The sequence below is a fragment of the Nanorana parkeri genome, unplaced genomic scaffold (assembly GCF_000935625.1).
Source record: "Nanorana parkeri isolate BGI_ZX_2015 unplaced genomic scaffold, ASM93562v1 scaffold119, whole genome shotgun sequence".
Lineage (NCBI taxonomy): Eukaryota > Metazoa > Chordata > Amphibia > Anura > Dicroglossidae > Nanorana > Nanorana parkeri.
Window position 1 is genome coordinate 451,710 of NW_017306387.1, and position 6,064 is coordinate 457,773.

Here is a 6,064-nt window from a genome sequence, read left to right on the forward strand (position 1 = left end):
ATTTTGTTGAGATCCACCCCCCAAACTGATTGACAGCTGGCTCTGGCAGAGCCAGCTGTGCCTGCCCCCTCCCTCCAATCAGCAATGGAGGAACGGAGGGGAGGAATCCCTGCGGTGATAGTCACCTCTCTCTGCAGGGAGAAGTTCGAGAACTGACCAATCAGCGGTCTGTGATCTCTCAGTCCTGGATCTATAGCCGGTAGGGATGCACCGATACAAGCATCGGTATCTGCCGCAATAAAGAGTATTTGCATGAGTACTCGTGCAAATACTCCAATTCATAAAACGAGTACCTGTGCCGCGTCCGCCATCTTCAGGGACCCGAATCCGCCGCACACAGGACCTCCATCGCGTCTTCAATGAGGCAAAATGGCCGCGACCTCCTCTGTCATGTGCTCCATTCTGACCTCTTCTCCCGCTGATTGGCCGATTGGATGATTGACAGGCTTCCCTCACCAGTCAGGAGTGACTGGTGAGGAAGCCTGTCATCATCCAATCAGCGGGAGAAGAGGTCAGGATGCAGCAGATGACTAGGCTGTGACACGGAGTGGCTGAAGCAGACGGAGAAGACGACACAGCAGGTTAGTACTGCTGCACCTCATGGGGCTGGGCACAAAAATGCTGTTTACCGGCATATATCATTTATAAAAAAGAAAATAACTATGTACTATGTAGACTAACAAAGGCTTGTATCCCCCTAGTGGTGAAAATAGATGAGCACATGTCCAGAACACTATATAGTGTGGCACAGCTATATGCAATTCTGCATACCTGCCTTTATATTATAAGAAAATTTAATAATAATATAAAGCCAGTTAAAAAAGTATCGGTACTCGTACTTAAAAAAGTGGTATCGGTGCATCCCTAATAGCCGGTGTGAGACAGTTGCAGTGTCACACATCATCTCTAATTCAGTGGATGAGTATTTCTCTCTCGCTCTCCATAATTCTCCTTTAATCAAGGTGACAAGCAGACTCTGTCCGTCACCTTCTTAAAGAGGGCCGCCGTGCCTTTGAGATGCTGGTTTTTGAGTCTCCAGGAAAGTTATTATTCTGGATCTTTCCTCTAACATTTTATGTGACATGACCAGTAAAGAAAGCCTCAAGGGAAGTTGGGGGAGGGAAGCCTGTGTCAGGGGGCTCTGCACTGCTCACAGATCTAAGTGGAGATGAAAGCATGGTGAGCAGACAACACATTACTATATGATCAAAACTGATCTCTCTGAAGGACACATCCCATGTGCTGTCTGAGGTGACATTTTATAGGCAGACAACATATATTATACTGCATATATTTCATGTTTAGAGTGACATGTAATGGAACAATATAACCGCCAAGTGTCAGATGTCCCCTGCAGCCCCAGGTACTGGAACTATAACATGGGAACTATAACATGGCAGAAGGAGCAGAGCAGTGGACATTAGTGCCACTTGTAAAGCACCATTATAACCAGCCTGTAATGTCTTTGCTGTCCTGTAATGTCCTTGTTGTCATTGTACAGCACAGTATCGCAGTCACAGCAGGTTTGTCCTAGGAAACCCCAATGTCACTTGTGTGTACTAACATGCCTTCCACTCCAAGTCTTCCAACGCCACCCCTCTGCTTTGTGCCTTTCATAACTACTAGACTCTGCTCACCGTTTCCCATTCATGTGTTCTGCTATACACACCACGTGTTTACATACCAGACACAGAGCATTCCTCTGCAAATCTCCACAACCCCGCCATGCTCTCCTAACATAACTTCCGGATCCGGTAGAGAGAGCGAGGAAAAGGCATGCTCGCATCTTTTTCGACGTGCGCGTCTCCGCAGCTCAGTAAACCTGGCGCATGCGCAGTGCTCTCATCCATGGTCCGCTGTGAGTTGGCACGTGCTGATGGTCACGTGATGCTAATCGGCTTCAGGCTGAGCTTTCAGGAGGACATGTGGAGTGGCTGCTATGTCCTCAACAGCAAAGAATAAACTTGGGGGGTTAACACTTCCCTACTCTACCCAAAACTAACAAAAAAAAAGTTATGGCTATACCTTCATTTTAATACATTTTCGGCCATGAGCCCTACTTACATATTAAAGTGAACCATACCAGCAGTGAAGAGAAGTAGTAACTGGAAGCTTGAAGAAAAACTCCACTTTCATGAAAAACAAAGCACCATAAAAAATTGCTACACCAGCTATTCTGTTATTTAGGCTCCATTCACATATGGCGTTTGTGTTGTCACGAAAACGTGCAGACCTTAACATGCGCGCGGATTCCGCACATTTGCGGCTATTATTATAGCCGGAACACGCGGAATCCGTCTGCAAAATTGTGATCTGGCTTTTTTGCGGGACACGGTTTTGTCCCGCCGGATGCCTCCCTAGTGTGAACAATGCACATTGGAATGCATTGCTTGTTTTATGTTTAGCCTGCTTCTGCGCGTACAAATATGCATGGAAAACCGCTAATGTGTGAATGGAACCTCACAGAGTTTGGAGAAGGCAGGAGAAGTGAACAATCTAGGACAACATAGGTGATCTGGAGAAATTCTCCAATTCAGCTCACTTTCCAGTTCAGCGATGTTGTCCTAGATTGTTGACTTCTGCCTTCTCCAAACTCTTAACCTTTTTGTGAATAAAAATGACATTTCCGTTTCAATCTGAAGCCACTGTAATTTCCAAAACTGTCAATGCAATATGGGAGCCTGGAGGTGTTTTGTGCACAGTTGGTGTATAAAACATCCCTGTACTAAGATACAGGACACATTTTAGACATATCTTGGAAAAGGAATCTCAGTTTCGGTGAGAGAATCTCTGAGGGTCCGTTCACACCATAACTTTGCTTTAATTGCACATTACCGTGCGTTTAATGCATGCTATTGCACAACGCATCTTGCGTGCGTTACCAATTGCTAGGTGCGTTGCATTGCCATTCATGTGAATGGCACCCCAATGCCCCTCCCGGTGGCTGTGTGTTGCATGGCAATGCGCAGTACTGTAATATTCTGCTGTGAAAAAAAGAAATGCATGCATTATTTTTTTCCACGCATATGAAGCTGTTACTGACTACAGAGATGCAACATGACATAGTCAGAGATTAGACAAAAACAAACATTTCCCAGCACACGAACCAGCTAGTCTGCTACCAAAAAAAAACAAATGACACTGTCTACCCAGATAGCAAGGATAACTTGCCACAAACTTGTGCCAGGGTTAAATTGTAATTCTTGTTAACTTGCTGCACATATTCCTGGCAAGTTGTAGACTTGCAGAACACTTGCAACACAAGTTCTAGTTGACACTTTTTGAGTTTGTAGTAAATTTGCTTGGCAAGTCTACAGCAAGAGTCCTGCAGGACTTAAGGTGCCCACACACCTTATGATAATCGCGGGAAATCCCACGATCGTACGATTATCGTAAGGTGTGTGGGAGCCGTGCGACCTCTGCTACTGTAAGGTCGCACGACTATTACCTTAGGAACATGTTCGAAAACCAGCCGAACATCGTACGATGTTCGGCTGGTTTGTGGCATGTTCGCAAGATAAAAGCAGCACGGGCCGGTGTGCGCAACGCACACTGCCTGTTCAGCGTTGAGGTCATCGTAAGCCCGCCCCTAAGCGGGGCGGGCTTGCGATCATCGCTAGTACGATCTGTCTGTCCCCGATAGGCAGATCGTATGTTTTTTTAATTACCTTACAACCATCGCAAGACAAAAGTGTGTGTGCCCAGCCTTAAGGTGGCCATACACTGTACAACCATCGCAAGACCTTAGTCTTGCAATGGTTGTAAAGTGATTAAAAAGACGTACGATCTGCCCATCTTGGACAAGCAGATCCTACTGTCGATCACCGCAAGACTCTCGATTCTCGTATGAGAATCGAGCAGTGTATGGGCACCTTTAGCAAGAGCTCTGCAAGTGTACAGCACTTTTGCAAAGCACGTTGATTCTAGAGACTTGCATTGCACTATAGCACATGCTCTGGACATTGACTTGCGTAGACACGTGACAGCTTGCTGTAGAATGTGAGATAATGCTTGGGCGTAGGTGTGAATGGGCCCTTATGTTGCCCCTACACCTCACCATTACTAGACGTTGTTGCTACAAGATAAGGCTAAACATTAAAGAGAACCTGTACCTTTGCCATTCAGGGCAAAGTAACTGATTTGCTGCTGAAACTTACATCTGGTGCTCTCCCACATCTTGTTTTGGTTTATTTTGATTGTCTATTTTTTGTAGTATTTACAAATAATGCCTTTGATGTGCAAGTATTTTTTTGCAGGGCAGTGTTGCCAAAATAAAGTTTTGTTTGTCCCACGAAACAAAGCAATGGCAAAGTTATTTACGAATCAATAGGTCTATAGTTGAAATTAGAAAATGAGTCCATAAAGGGTATATAGGCCCAGGAGCTAAAGCGCTTCAATCTGTTAAAGTGGACTCCAATACTAATGTGAGATCTCCTCCAATCATGGGGGGGATTAGTGAATGCAAGAGATGAGAGACAAACATCATACGCCTGATCTCACACATGCACCAAACAACATTAAAGTCATCTTTGTTTTCCCCATAATCTCGCAGGTTCTTGCAGTTTAGAAACTAGATCTCCCTGGAAGGCATTGGTGATGTAGCTTTCCCAGCGGGAACCGATAAGGCCCTGGCTACATCACCAATGCCTCACTAGACCAGGAGAGGAAATCCTGGTTCAGCATCCTGCTATTCTCTGAGGTTGAATGAAGCTGAGCAATAGTTGCACTTACAGATAATATTTATAATAATAATAATAATAATAATAATAGTAATACTAGCGATTTGGATGCGAAAACTACAATTATTTGGCAAGCTTGCAGTTATGTGAAGTTCCAGAAGATGGCGATGTCTCCTCAGTTGAATGAAGCACCTATTTTCTTTCTATGAATGAACAGTTAAGAAAAATTGCCATACTGTTTTTTTGGGTAACATTATTTTCACATTAGGCAGATGTGTGTTTTTAAATGCATGCTTTCTAAGAAGAAGGACACAGAACACGATTAACTGTTCTTTCAAATATCCTATTGTCCCATTATGCATTTTCTGTATTATTCTGTGGGAGTTTGAGTATTTAAAAAAGCACTGCAGCTGATCACAAGAAGTAAAATACAAAATAATAAATAAATGGCAAAGTTAGCTTCCTTTAGACTTGATTCACACAGTTGTGTTGTGCACACCAACACACATAATGAGCGTTACACTCATTATGCGTGTCGGTGTGCTTTATTCTCAAAGGTACCCCAATGAAGCTGTGCGGCAACACACCATAATGCACTATTATGCATTGGGGTGCACTGTGTTACTTTAAAAAAAATGGATGCACCTTTTTGGTGCGGTAAGCAGCCGATTGAAATGAAAGGGCTGCCTTAATGCCTTGCAGAAAAAAAGCATTAAAGCGCACACAGATACAAATGGGCCCTCAAACACCGTCTTAAAAGGCGACAGGTAATTCATACAATGAAACACCTTTAGTTTAGTGTTGTCATATATCATCAGTCAAGTATTTCCTCTTCTAGAGTCTTTAGCCTCCAGGAGATCAGACTCCTATTTAGCATCCAAGTAGCAGTAGTTGGCTGCCAGCCTGTACTTCTTTCCCAGTCAGGATTCTCCTAATGTCTAAACAGAGTGAAGAAGGGTGATTTCCTTTTCAGTGCTTGGATTACAGCCTTGTTTTGTTCATGTATGATAAAACACATCCAGACAGACATGAACATGGTGGTAAAGGGTAATAGATTTTTTTTTATTTCTTTCTTTCTTTCCTATAAGTTTCATGTTTAGCGTAGAAACCTGTGGTTATGTCTTCCTGCTGCTGACTAGTAGGGGACTATCCAGTCACAACCACCACAAGTAGTTCTTAGGCACTGTTGCGTAAGCACTTTACGGTCAATTTTTTTTAAAACTAGTATTCACCTCATTCAAATTTCACAATGAGCTGACTAAATGGATTTTAGAAAAGCTGACCAAATCCTTTAAAGCAGACTCCAGGGATGGTATATGACAGGTGGGATGTGTGAGGCTTATAATATACAGTATCTGGTGGGGAGGGGTTAGATTCTTGTATAT